Source organism: Lissotriton helveticus, chromosome 1_1 (genome assembly GCF_964261635.1).
Source record: "Lissotriton helveticus chromosome 1_1, aLisHel1.1, whole genome shotgun sequence".
Classification (NCBI taxonomy): domain Eukaryota; kingdom Metazoa; phylum Chordata; class Amphibia; order Caudata; family Salamandridae; genus Lissotriton; species Lissotriton helveticus.
Window position 1 is genome coordinate 1,868,917,458 of NC_136057.1, and position 14,978 is coordinate 1,868,932,435.

General features: G+C 42.7%; 1 protein-coding gene across 2 annotated transcripts in view; it reads right to left on the reverse strand.

Moving 5' to 3' along the window:
• Positions 1–14,978, reverse strand: part of KIAA0040 (KIAA0040 ortholog) — a 158,733-nt gene that overhangs the window by 75,829 nt on the left and 67,926 nt on the right. Inside the window, exon 1 of one of the 2 annotated variants that reach the window (XM_078641992.1) lies at positions 1,184–1,300. The exons of the other annotated variant lie outside the window; for it this stretch is intronic. The gene's annotated coding sequence lies outside the window, so the exon portion shown is untranslated. Of the gene's footprint in view, positions 1–1,183; positions 1,301–14,978 lie in introns of those variants that run through there. 2 annotated transcript variants of the gene reach the window in all.

The window sequence follows — 14,978 nt, forward strand, 5'->3', positions numbered from 1 at the left end:
TTCAGCGGCAAGGGCCCTTTTTGGCCTCAGCTGCAGGGCTCATACTTCGGCTCTTCTGAATTTGCTTCATTGGCTGCCTGTGCGCAAACGTATTCTTTTTAAGACTCTTATCATGGCCTTCAAATCCTTGCATGGTATTGGTGCGGTTTATTTAAGGAAAAGAGTGCGGTTCTATTTTCCCTCTTGATCTCTTCGTTCCACCTCTCAAGCTCTGGCCATCGTCCTCGCAACTAAACGAGCGCGCATTGGTGGGCGCTCATACAGACAGCTGGCCCCCCAAATCTGGAACAAACTGCCCCTTTCCCTCAGGAAATTAGACAACCTGTTGTCCTTTAGGAAGGGGCTTAAGACTTGGCTTTATGGACAATAGTTTGCTTGTGTTTTTTTGGTCATTCCTCGACAGATCTGTATAGCGCCGGGACACTCTGCCCGAGTAGCCGAGCGCTCTATTAGACCCCAATAACATAACATAACAGTATGTCTCCTATCTGATACAAAACTCGGCAAAATTGACACCCTCCTTTCAACCTTCATATGGTCATAAAAAAAATGTAAACAACTCCTCCTAAAAAAAATAAGACTACAAACTTCGAAAACATTTCTAGACATTAATCTCATAGATACCAAACTTCAGTTTTGCAAAGTAAGGGCTACAATGGATTCCGGAACCTCACAGTAACCCTCTGATATGACTTGGAACACATTCATCTGTTCAAAATACTGCTTTGATAACTATGAAAAACATTATTCAGAACACTCAAAGGCCTATCCTTATGGAAAAAGTACAAGCCACATGACAAGAACACAATGAACTTACAAACAAAATGAAAAACACTCCAATCTAGCCTCATTTTGGCACAATCCTAGCCTAAGATCAGACGGCAAAATTCTTCTACCAAAACTAGGCAAACAAAGAAATACATTTAGAAAACCACATTTTCTAACATTAAATCTGACCACAATCTCACAGATCTGAAGTTTTTTAACTTTTTGAAAATTAAAAGCACCATGTCAAAATCTAAATCCCCTCATAAAACCGACCTCCCTTGCATGCTTGAAAAATAGAAAAAGGAGACCATTGTGCATGTGAAATCTGCACTCTTCTCACATCATCCTACTCCAGGCATCTAAACCTACTCCAATCCAAATCACTAGACTAGGAGGAAATTTGGTCAAGACTTACCACAGCCAAAATTTCCGCTCCTTGCTACAATGTAGATTCTGGACAGCACACCTGGTTCATTGGACTCCTCTTAAACTATTCGAACTAGGTCTCCTCGAGTCAGGCAATTCTGGTCCTGCAAGATGAATCAAGGGAGCTTCAAACACCTGCTACTCAACAGTCTCTTCATTAAAACTTTCTAGATCAATATCTGCTCCTACTTACACAATATCTTCAACTTAAGCTGCTACCTGGTCCTAGCCTCTATAACTCTTGGGTCCTTCACACAAAACACCACTCAGGCCTTAAATTAAACAGACATTCTATTTTAAGACCTAATATTAACTAAATGAATTAAATCTATCCTTTCAGAATGAAAGGGCTTTTTACAACTATCCATACATACATGGAGGACGTGGACACAAATCTTAAGAAATACAGACACTTACCTAAACACTTCCTAATCTACAACTAAATCCTAATTTAACATCTGGGCTAAATTACATACATTTGTCACCCCAAAATCCATAATACCTATCCAACCTCCAAATTCATTTATCACTTTGAAATTGAGTAATCTCCCTGGAGGCCCTTCCCAAATGGATAATAATATTCCCACCATTCCCTCCCTCGCCTTCCACTCATACCCACACCCCTACTATTATCACTCCTTTCCTTTCTCCTTACCTCTTATCACTATGCATAAACTCTGCTTGTAATCTCTTCCATCACCCTTGAGCATCATTACACTTCGATACTCTCAACCATGTGACTTGGTTAACCCATTTCTTCATATCATCATGTATAAAAATACCCCATTCAGTATTCATTGCACTCATAGACTATGTTTATGTATACTACATTACTGTGAGTATTATTTCTGTATTTATTATTTTTGGTTATCTCTCTTTATGTTCTGTTACAGTCAATAAAAATGTATTGAATTTAAAAATACTTATTTATGTCATTCACATCTTTCTTTCACCCACCACAGCATGAGTCAATGGGTCAGCCCGCTTCAGCCATGCCTAACGTCAGTGTTAGCCACAGCTTTCTCCTCTTTCACAAGAACACATCCACACATAAAATAGTTCCCTTTATTGCCAGGGAGTACTAGGGCAAAGTGAGTTTTCTTGAACCAAAACCTATTTTTGCTTTTAGCCAATTCTTTTTTTTAGATTGGCAATAGCACAACAGCTTCCCAAACAATAAAGTTTTGCATAAATCTTGACAAAACAAACATTGACAAAGACAAAAGGCTGTCAGTGTCAGCCAATGTCATACCAAGGGGCTTTGCCAAAGCTTGTTTCTGATGGCTACACATTTTCTGCTGAATGTAGTATCGACTTGCTTTTTCTGTTGTTGCTCTCTTTCTCGTCGGTACTATTATGCTGTTCCTCTGTTTCTCATAGGCACTATTTTTGCTTGCGTTTTCTTTATGGACCCGGCAAATCTTTGGTGTTTTTCAGGGTTACAACAAGCACTATTTCTTTTTCTGCTGTATATCTTATAGGCTCAATATGTGATGCTGCTGTGTCTTTGATTACAAAGTTTGATTGACACAATTTCTGCTAGTACTATTCTTCTGATGACACTACTTATATGTTTGCTCTATTTCCATTGGGTCCTATTTCTAGTCCTTCTTTGTTTCAAGTAAATTCTAGTTCTTTTGTTGCACTGCATCTCGGGGGCCATATGTCCCTGATGTGCACTTTTTCTGTTGTTGCTCTCTGTTATGATATGTGCTATTTCTACTGGGGCTGTCTGTTGCTCCTGTATTCTGATCGCCGCAGTTTCTGGTGTTTCTCTCCCCTGATGGTCACTATCATTCTCTCTCTGGTGGGTTCTTTGCTGCTATTGCATTATATATACTGGGTCCGATTTTTAAAGTTTCTTGCTGAACGGAGTTGTTTTTGCTGTTGCTTAAAATTCTGGTGAGTGCCATTTCAGCAGCTTTTCAGTTTCGGATGAATATTTGTCTGAGGTCTCTTTATGTTCTGATGTACACTATTTCTGGGGATTCTGCCTTTCTAGTAGGCTCTTCTTTATTAGTTGCCTCTTTGATTTTAAGAAACATTATTTCGGGTGCGTATAGGTGTTCTCACGAGCACCATTTCTGCTTTAGCTGTGCTTTCAATGAGAAATTATTTCTCTGCTGCTGTTTTTCTAATGAACACTTTTTGATTTTATTCTGACCCTGCAGGCTTTGTTTCATGATGTTTCAAATATAACAAATCCTAGGCAACTTGAGGGTCCTGAAGGTTATCAGGTACATCAACACATGTATAACAAATGTGACAGTGTACTGAACAAATAACAGCAATTGAATTTAAAAAGTATATTGGTCATTTATTTAAAAAACACAAGAATACACATGAAGGATAAAAACCGCATAGGGTGGCAATAATACAGTGAATAACAATTATGTCAAAATAATATAAGACATAAAATAATGTGAATACAATACATATACAATAAACAGTTAATACAAAATTTAATTAAAAAACAGTGGGTTAAATGGTAATCTCTAAGCTCGTTTCGGCTTTACACACGCCTTCTTCTGGAGAACCACTTGAAGATTCTAAGAGAAAACAATTTAAACATTATGATTACAAAAAACATATTGCACACTCCAGTACACTGTCATTGATGAAAGAAACTACTTGTAGGTAGAGGCATTGAGTGGAAAAAGCTGGCTTAAGTTCACAAAAGGAAGATGTATTTATTAAAGGTGAAATACATAATCAAACCACCAGACGAAAATATTGTGCAAGGGATGAAATTGTGCAGAAAAAAGGAAGAGGGAGAAATGAAAGGATGAAGCAGCATAAGATATAGATCCACTTAGGCATCCCCATGTGGCAAGAACCTTCAGTGAACATGTTTAAAGGTGAAGAAAGAAAACTATGATTCCTTACCTAAAGGAACAGTTAAGAATGGGCGCAAGATGACGCAAGTGAAGTTATTCGTAAGGGTGGATAAAACTCGAGACTGGAAAGGAAATAACAGGGAAGTGCTTTATTGAGGTAGTAGCAAGTAATGCGCCTAGGTGAAAAACCAAATGATAAGTCGTGATGGGTCTATTTACCTACAAATGAACAATTTATTGAGGAAGCCAATGGTAGATGGCGACTTCAGTTGATAAGGATTTAAATCACAATCTTCATTTGTAAGAACTATTGGGGAACAGAGATTGAAATATATCAATTCCACAAAAAAACACTATGGGAAAGGTTTATTTTTTGGATGTTATACTACCTGATGAAGTAAAAGATCAAAGTCTACAAATAAATAGACTTTGAACAAAGGCCCAAAGATGGGGCACTTCAGGATTAAGCAGGTTTGATGCACTGCTAGTTACAAGTCACCACTCGGGACACCAAGCGACCTGTAGGGTGACAAAGGGAAAACATAGAAGGCCCAATATGAGACATATTAAAAGGCTAAGCTATGACATAAGGTCGAGCATACAGGGTAAAAATAAATACCTTGAATAAATGTTAAGAACCGGATAATCTTGATATATCATCGACTAGGTTTGCCAGTTGGGTCAGATATAGATGAACTAAAAATGAAAAGAGCAGAAAGTATATATAATACATCTAACTCTATCTTCTGTCCTACAGCTAGATGTTCATGTATTTGATCGTTATGCAGGAATCTAAATGAAAATCTGTCAATGGTTTGATTAAAAAACGACAAATACAGCCTGCAAGTAAATGGTTATGTTGTTAACGGAAGCGCCTTCATTCCAAACAGTAAACGGATAGCTAAAGTATATGCAGACGATGAAAACATGCTCTCTAACATGAATATTATTTTACCCGCATGCCGACTACTATGCAGCCCGGGTGGAGTTTTGACCCCCCAAGCTATCCTGACAATAGGCATCGTCTGCATATACTATATCTATCAGTTTACTGTTTGGAATGAAGGCGCTTCCGTTAACGACATGACCATTTACTTGCAGGCTGTATTTGTCATTTTTTAATCAAACCATTGACAGATTTTCATTTAGATTCCTGCCTAACGATCAAATACATGAACATCTAGCTGTAGGACAGTAGATAGAGTTAGATGTATTATATATACTGTCTGCTCTTTTAATTTTTAGTTCATCTATATCTGACCCAACTGGCAAACATAGTCGATGATATATCAAGATTATCCAGTTCTTAACATTTATTCAAGGTATTTATTTTTACCCTGCATGCTCGACCTTATGTCATAGCTTAGCCTTTTAATATGTCTCATATTGGGGCTTCTATGCTTTCCCTTTGTCACCCTACAGGTCGCTTGGTGTCCCGAGTCGTGACTTGTAACTAGCAGTGCATCAAACCTGCTTAATCCTGAAGTGCCCCATCATTGGGCCTTTGTTCAAAGTCTATTTATTTGTAGACTTTGATCTTTTACTTCATCAGGTAGTATAACATCCAAAAAATAATACCATTTCTGGTACCTTTCCCATAGTGTTTTTTTTGTGAAATTGATATATTTCAATCCCTGTTCCCCAATAGTTCTTACAAATGAAGATTGTGATTTAAATCCATATCAACTGAATTCGCCATCTACCATTGGCTTCCTCAATAAATTGTTCATTTGTAGGTAAATAGACCCCTCACGACTTATCATTTGCTTTTGCACCTAGGTGCATTACTTGCTACTACCTCAATAAAGCACTTCCCTGTTATTTCCTTTCCAGTCTCGAGTTTTAGCCACCCTTATGAATAACTTCCCTTGCGTCATCTTGCGCCCATTCTTAATTGTTCCTTTAGGTAAAGACTCATAGTTTTCTTTCTTCAACTTTAAACATGTTCACTGAAGGTTCTTGTCACATGGGGATGCCTAAGTGGATCTATATCTTATGCTGCTTCATCCTTTCATTTCTCCCTCTTTTTTTTCTGCACAATTTCATCCCTTGCACGATATTTTCGTCTGGTGGTTTGATTATGTATTTCACCTTTAATAAATACATCTTCCTTTCGTGAACTTAAGCCAGCTTTTTCAACTCAATGCCTCTACCTACAAGTAGTTTCTTTCATCAATGACAGTGTACTGGAGTGTGCAATATGTTTTTTGTAATCATAATGTTTAAATTGTTTTCTCTTAGAATCTTCAAGTGGTTCTCCAGAAGAAGGCGTGTGTAACGCCGAAACGCGCGTAGAGATTACCATTTAACCCACTGTTTTTTAATTAAATTTTGTATTAACTGTTCATTGTATATGTATTGTATTCACATTATTTTATGTCGTATATTATTTTGACATAATTGTTATTCACTGTATTATTGCCACCCTATGTGGTTTTTATCCTTCATGTGTATTCTTGTGTTTTTTAAAATAAATTATCAATATACTTTTTAAATTCAATTGCTGTTATTTGTTCAGTACACTGTCACATTTGTTATACATGTGTTGATGTACCTGATAACCTTCAGGACCCTCAAGTTGCCTAGGATTTGTTATATTTGAAATATCATTGCCCTGACCTAGGAACTTGTTACTAGTTACAGGGGGTCCCTTTTTCTATTTATATTTGTTTCATGATGTGCCTGAGTGTAAGATTTAGGCAGTTGTTCTGTATTTTATAGTGTTACCATTTTGTTCTTAATCAAATATTTATTGACATGTTACATATAGTGATGAATATAATTATAACAAACCACATATGGATTTACATCATAGAAGCATAAAAGAGCATACACATCCAGAGCAGATCAGCCGAACAATAACATGACATTGTACATTCCATATCACAACCCTAAATCGCCCCATCATTACAAAATATCGAACACAGTCCCTTAACCACACACAAGACCTCCATGCTGACGCTAGTCTCCGCATAGTTTGTGATGTTTCTGGGGCATCCTCTGGTCGTGTAGATCGGAATCTCAAGGGCCATATAGTGATCCATCCCTCAAGCCCAGGTGTCCAGGACGGTTGGCTCAACCTCTAGCCCCCTCCATGCTGTGTGATCTTTAGCAATGATGAGGTCTGTTTGCAAAAGGACTAATGTAGATCTATTGCAGAGTCAGCTTCAGATTGTCCTCAACCTAACCCCTGCAGAGACAGAGTCACCTCCTCACAAAGGGCTGGATCATAGGATATGACCAGACTGTGTGCATGAAATCTCCCGTAGGACACCAATATTGCAAGTATTCTGGAGAACTCTCCCGTCAGAACTACCAAAGCATCGCTCACAGTATATCCTGCATAGGTTTTCAACCAGCCTGCCATTCTTCCTCTGCAAGTAATCCCAGGCCCACCTCCCAGGCTAGTCTGAGAGCAGGGAATGCATCAGGCGTGTGGATCATTAGTGAGCAGTAGACATTAGAAATGTGATGTCGCCCATTGGTAGCTTGGCTTCCAGTGGATTCAAACTTGGGATGTCCAGTGAGTCAGAGTATGTAGGAGCTGCGCTTATTTAAATAATTGGCTTTTATGCAGATCAAAGTCAGATTGGAGTTCAGAAACCAAGTTGAGGGTGTCTAGGGACATGACAACATCAAGTTTCGATATTCTGATGTTGTCAGACCACTTGAAGACCTGCAGGGCGTGTACCTGGCCCAGCATGGCACAGATCCATAAAGGGGTTTTCCCTCATATGGGAAGTGTGAGGGATGAGTCTCTCCTATTGCCAATCTTTTACCTGCGAAAGCTAGATCTGAATACAGGCCAGTCACCCATTTATGCACCACTATTACGTGTGACGAATGAAGTCCAGGGCTATATTGGCGGCTCCCTGACACCACCAAAATAAGATCTGAAGCACTAGGCCACTGTCACTATAGAGGAGTCCATTTCAGAGAAACCCCTACTAAAAAGAATAGACATTGACAAAAAAGATCACAAGATCTTCTAGAGATAATTTTGAAGTGGTACAGCACTCTCCAGAGGGAGGGAGGTTATTTTGCCTGGATAAGGCGATATCTGCTGTTACATAAACGCCTACAGTTGCTATATGAAGGCAGGCAGCCCATGTAAGGTTGGAAGAAGAAGGCCCGATTGGGTAGTAGACCAATTTAGATAAGCTGACCTTAAGGCCAGAACAATTTCCAAAAATGTCAAACATTTTCAAGGCCTCGGGGTTCAAGCAGTTCGGTAATCTGAGGAAGAGCAATAGGTGCTCCGCTTACAGGGAAACTTTCTTCAGTCCAAAGCAGCCACTAAGATCCCTGAATTGGGCATCTATCCTAAACCACTTTCCCAATGGCAAGGGCGTTTGTGCGAAACTGAACTGGACCCCTGCCTAGCTCCCCTTGTTATCGGAAATGCATCTTTTGGTATTCCATGGAGCTGAGCTCTAGCTTCTATAGGTGTATATAGAAGGAAGGCATATTTTGGAAAGTTTGGGTCAATATTTAGTTTTTTCAACACTGCACCGCCTAGAATTCGATCTTATACAACAGAAATTAGAAGGGTTGGCTGCCCTGGTAAAATATTTCTATCTGGCAACTGCGGCCGCAGAAAATTCCATGAAGGAACTTATAAAAACTATTCTCAGTAAACCGCACAACCCCTGGCCTGTAAAACTCACCGCAGCAAAGGTATCCTTGCTATTGGCCACAGAGAACTGGGATCTGAACATCATTGACTATTTAATTGTCAAGACAGTAATAAACAGACATCTGCGACTATGATCTTGCATTTTAACCTCTGTGATGTGTCGAACGGCCCCCGTTCATCCGACGTCACAGTGGGCATGTGCAAAGGACGGCCGGGGGCCTTGTGACCCACGCACGCGTCAATTTTTTTCAGGCCGCGGAAAAGAGGTTAGACTTGGAAATTCTCCACACAAGGGACCTCCACGAAACCATGAAACTGCCGCTCTTACTGCCATCAACAAAGCCCCACCTCAATCAGTCCGTGGGGAGATGGGCCTTAAATCTGATCTTAGTAGCAAGGCTTTTCCTGCTCCCCCTAAGAGAAAGACATCCAACTTGGGAGCTGCTCACAGGCTTCACTGAGTGCAGACTGTGCAAGCATAAAAAGGAATCACAGGCACATATACTCACTCTTCTGATGCATGGCTCTGTGAGAGGCCCGTCGAATCCATCTTAGCCTATCTTACTCCACCGTGGCAGTCACACAACAAACAAAGCTGTCAGCTTTACACCTTGGTGACTGTGAAAGACATGGCCAATTTCGGCAAATGTATGCCGCTTGCCCACTCCCTTCTGAAACACAAAATGGCACTGCTGGGGAGCGATCAACATCCAGACGAGTTTAACGCCACCAGGGACCCTGTCTGCACATGATCTTCCGAAGCTGACAAGTCCTACACCCATCATGGACTCCTCAATCTTGCACATTCTAAGTATGGCTGTACAGTCATATTTTCAACAAATACTCCTTGCCTCTCTGCAGCACGATGAGTCTAAAAAACACTGCCACTTTGCTAAAGACTTAGAATTGACCATACTTAAATACTTGTAGCAGCCCTGTCTTAAATTTACCAGAGGAGAAATATGCAACTATAAATTTGAATTTGAATTTAAAAACTTTTCTATAGCGCACTTTTACCATGCGGTTTCATGGCGCTGTTGGATTGAGAGAAGCGGGCAGGAGCAGAGGGGGATTAAGCATTGTAGGCTCGAGAGAAAAGAAAAGTTTTGAGACCCTTCCGGAATTCCATGTAGGAAGATGACATGCGGAGTTCCGAAGGAAGGGAGTTCCAAAACGAAGGAGCAAGTACTGCAAATTTCGTACCACCAGTCTTTTTCTTACTGAAGCGGGGGATAGTTAGCAGAGCCTGATGAGTGGACCTAAGCTCTCGTCCAGGAATGTAGGGGGTGATGGCAGAACAAATGAATTCCGGGGCGGTGCCTGTTTTAGCCTGGAAGGTGGTGCAACCAAGTTTAAACAAGGCACGCTCTTTCACCGGCAGCCAGTGCAATGCCTGCAGTAAGGGAGTGGCTCGGTGGTATTTAGGCAGGCCATGAATCAGGCGGGCAGCCTGGTTCTGCACTAGCTGCAGACGGCGAATGGCGTGAGAGGTAATTTATTACAAACCACGTTTCCAGTAGGATTTTACTAAGTACTTTTTATTAGAATTGTTTTAACTTGATTGTTTCTTCTACGTTTTTTTTGTAATGAGTTTAAGTAATCACACAAATACATTCCTTGAGTCATTCATTCATTCAACAATGCACATAGGTAGTTTCATCTGACAGTCAAATGCTTCCTCAAAGCCAACCATTCGAAGGCCTTTGGGGGCATCCATTTGACTGGCTTGTGCGAGAGTCTAGGCGCCTGATATTATGTCAAGTCGATCACTGCAAATCCACCAATGGTCAGCGATACCTTGAGCATTGGCCACATATGGAGTAGAGTCTTTTGCTAAGTTGCTTGAGAAATGTAATGGCCCTACGTTTAACCAATTTGAAGCCGACTCACTGTCACTGAAAGCTCTACATCTGGGATTTCCCTGGTATGGATTCCCTTGACACCTGCAGTAGGCATTGCATGGGACGGTCTTTAATAAAATTGTCTCGATTCTGTATGGCAGAGGTTTCTCTCATTGCATGTACGGTTCTATAATACGTTGCGAAAGCCTTGGCTATGGAACGTCATTCTAGTACTTGATTCATAAAGGGGGTGGTGATGGACAGAGCATCTGAATTAAGCAGAACACTCCTACCCAGTCAAGAGATCAGGGTTTGATCCATCACCGTTTTTTAGCTCACTGCACCATCCCAGTTCAGAACCTGGCTACATGCAAATTAGTCTGTCCCTGGCCCAGTGCATCATGGGAACAGGGCAGACCAAACTACCAAGCCAATTCTTTACTGGAAAGGAAACAAGCTTCCGGGGGCCGGTTTCTGGCATTACAGCCGTCTTCGGCCCGGCTTGCTTGAATCCTGATGGTGCAGTGAGCAAGGGACTCATGTCTGAGCATACCCTTCCACTCCTATAGTGGCCAAAACGATTCATAAAGGGGGTGGTGATGGACAGAGCATCTGAATTAAGCAGAACACTCCTACCCAGTCAAGAGATCATGGTTTGATCCATCACCGTTTTTTAGCTCACTGCACCATCCCAGTTCAGAACCTGGCTACATGCAAATTAGTCTGTCCCTGGCCCAGTGCATCATGGGAACAGGGCAGACCAAACTACCAAGCCAATTCTTTACTGGAAAGGAAACAAGCTTCCGGGGACCGGTTTCTGGCATTATAGCCGTCTTCGGCCCGGCTTGCTTGAATCCTGATGGTGCAGTGAGCAAGGGACTCATGTCTGAGCATACCCTTCCACTCCTATAGTGGCCAAAACGATTCATAAAGGGGGTGGTGATGGACAAAGCATCTGAATTAAGCAGAACACTCCTACCCAGTCAAGAGATCAGGGTTTGATCCATCACCATTTTTTAGCTCACTGCACCATCCCAGTTCACAACCTGGCTACATGCAAATTAGTCTGTCCGTGGCCCAGTGCATCATGGGAACAGGGCAGACCAAACTACCAAGCCAATTCGTTATTGGAAAGTAAACAAGCTTCCGGGGACCGGTTTCTGGCATTACAGCCATCTTCGGCCCGGCTTGCTTGAATCCTGATGGTGCAGTGAGCAAGGGACTCATGTCTGAGCATACCCTTCCACTCCTATAGTGGCCAAAACGATTCATAAAGGGGGTGGTGATGGACAGAGCATCTGAATTAAGCAGAACACTCCTACCCAGTCAAGAGATCAGGGTTTGATCCATCACCGTTTTTTAGCTCACTGCACCATCCCAGTTCAGAACCTGGCTACATGCAAATTAGTCTGTCCCTGGCCCAGTGCATCATGGGAACAGGGCAGACCAAACTACCAAGCCAATTCTTTACTGGAAAGGAAACAAGCTTCCGGGGACCGGTTTCTGGCATTACAGCCGTCTTCAGCCCGGCTTGCTTGAATCCTGATGGTGCAGTGAGCAAGGGACTCATGTCTGAGCATACCCTTCCACTCCTATAGTGGCCAAAACGATTCATAAAGGGGGTGGTGATGGACAGAGCATCTGAATTAAGCAGAACACTCCTACCCAGTCAAGAGATCAGGGTTTGATCCATCACCGTTTTTAGCTCACTGCACCATCCCAGTTCAGAACCTGGCTACATGCAAATTAGTCTGTCCCTGGCCCAGTGCATCATGGGAACAGGGCAGACCAAACTACCAAGCCAATTCTTTACTGGAAAGGAAACAAGCTTCCGGGGACCGGTTTCTGGCATTACAGCCGTCTTCGGCCCGGCTTGCTTGAATCCTGATGGTGCAGTGAGCAAGGGACTCATGTCTGAGCATACCCTTCCACTCCTATAGTGGCCAAAACGATTCATAAAGGGGGTGGTGATGGACAGAGCATCTGAATTAGGCAGAACACTCCTACCCAGTCAAGAGATCAGGGTTTGATCCATCACCGTTTTTTAGCTCACTGCACCATCCCAGTTCAGAACCTGGCTGCATGCAAATTAGTCTGTCCCTGGCCCAGTGCTTCATGGGAACAGGGCAGACCAAACTACCAAGCCAATTCTTTACTGGAAAGGAAACAAGCTTCCAGGGACCGGTTTCTGGCATTACAGCCGTCTTCGGCCCGGCTTGCTTGAATCCTGATGGTGCAGTGAGCAAGGGACTCATGTCTGAGCATACCCTTTCACTCCTATAGTGGCCAAAACGATTCATAAAGGGGGTGGTGATGGACAGAGCATCTGAATTAAGCAGAACACTCCTACCCAGTCAAGAGATCAGGGTTTGATCCATCACCGTTTTTTAGCTCACTGCACCATCCCAGTTCAGAACCTGGCTACATGCAAATTAGTCTGTCCCTGGCCCAGTGCATCATGGGAACAGGGCAGACCAAACTACCAAGCCAATTCTTTACTGGAAAGGAAACAAGCTTCCGGGACCGGTTTCTGGCATTACAGCCGTCTTCGGCCCGGCTTGCTTGAATCCTGATGGTGCAGTGAGCAAGGGACTCATGTCTGAGCATACCCTTCCACTCCTATAGTGGCCAAAACGATTCATAAAGGGGGTGGTGATGGACAGAGCATCTGAATTAAGCAGAACACTCCTACCCAGTCAAGAGATCAGGGTTTGATCCATCACCGTTTTTTAGCTCACTGCACCATCCCAGTTCAGAACCTGGCTACATGCAAATTAGTCTGTCCCTGGCCCAGTGCATCATGGGAACAGGGCAGACCAAACTACCAAGCCAATTCTTTACTGGAAAGGAAACAAGCTTCCGGGGACCGGTTTCTGGCAATACAGCCGTCTTCGGCCCGGCTTGCTTGAATCCTGATGGTGCAGTGAGCAAGGGACTCATGTCTGAGCATACCCTTCCACTCCTATAGTGGCCAAAACGATTCATAAAGGGGGTGGTGATGGACAGAGCATCTGAATTAAGCAGAACACTCCTACCCAGTCAAGAGATCAGGGTTTGATCCATCACCGTTTTTTTAGCTCACTGCACCATCCCAGTTCAGAACCTGGCTACATGCAAATTAGTCTGTCCCTGGCCCAGTGCATCATGGGAACAGGGCAGACCAAACTACCAAGCCAATTCTTTACTGGAAAGGAAACAAGCTTCCGGGGACCGGTTTCTGGCATTACAGCCGTCTTCGGCCCGGCTTGCTTGAATCCTGATGGTGCAGTGAGCAAGGGACTCATGTCTGAGCATACCCTTCCACTCCTATAGTGGCCAAAACGATTCATAAAGGGGGTGGTGATGGACAGAGCATCTGAATTAAGCAGAACACTCCTACCCAGTCAAGAGATCAGGGTTTGATCCATCACCGTTTTTTAGCTCACTGCACCATCCCAGTTCAGAACCTGGCTACATGCAAATTAGTCTGTCCCTGGCCCAGTGCATCATGGGAACAGGGCACACCAAACTACCAAGCCAATTCTTTACTGGAAAGGAAACAAGCTTCCGGGGACCGGTTTCTGGCATTGCACCATCAGGATTCAAGCAAGCCGGGCCGACGACGGCTGAAATGCCAGAAACCGGTCCCCGGAAGCTTGTTTCCTTCCCAGTGTAAGAATTGGCTTGGTAGTTTGGTTTGCCCTGTTCCCATCATGCACTGGGACAGGAACAGACTAATTTGCATATAGCCAGGTTCTGAACTGGGATGGTGCAGTGAGCTAAAAAAACGGTGTTGGATCTAGCCCTGATCTCTTGACTGGGTGAGAGTATTCTGCTTAATTCAGAAACTCTGTCCATCACCACCTCTTGTTGTTAAATATTCTAGTACTTGAGGCCCGTTTAAGTCGAGCACGAAATGAATAGGTTGTTAGTTCAATACTGTTTGCACACCAGGTATAGAAATGTACTCACTTTTTGCAACACTGTTACTCCACAATTAAGCGAGGCAAGCCAGGTCACCTTGGCCTCCTCCAGGAGGGTTTGCCTGAACACTTTTTTTTATTATACTCCAGCCGTCTCAGTATACTCCCATGATTTGAAAGAGAAATATCTAGATTTCAGATCTAAGAGTAGGGCTTCTAAGTGCAGCTCTCATTCTTGCTGGCACCTATTATGTCCCACAATATAACTTATTATCTGACCCCAAATGAAGTCCTTGAAGGCTGCCCATAATATAGTGGGTGAGATCACAGAGACTTTGTTCATCTCAAAGTAGAGATTGTCATCCTTTTCCAGGTATGACTCTAAATCACTGTAAGTTAACCACCACGCATTTAGCCACATCAGCCTCATCCTGCCTCTCTCCGTTGTTCCAGGGTAAGTTAAATCGGTGAGTGATGCAAAAGGCCTCAGGACAAAATCATGGCCCTATGGACCAGCCCAATATCAACTCTTGGATCAATAAATGATGGATCCTCAAGAAAGATCTGT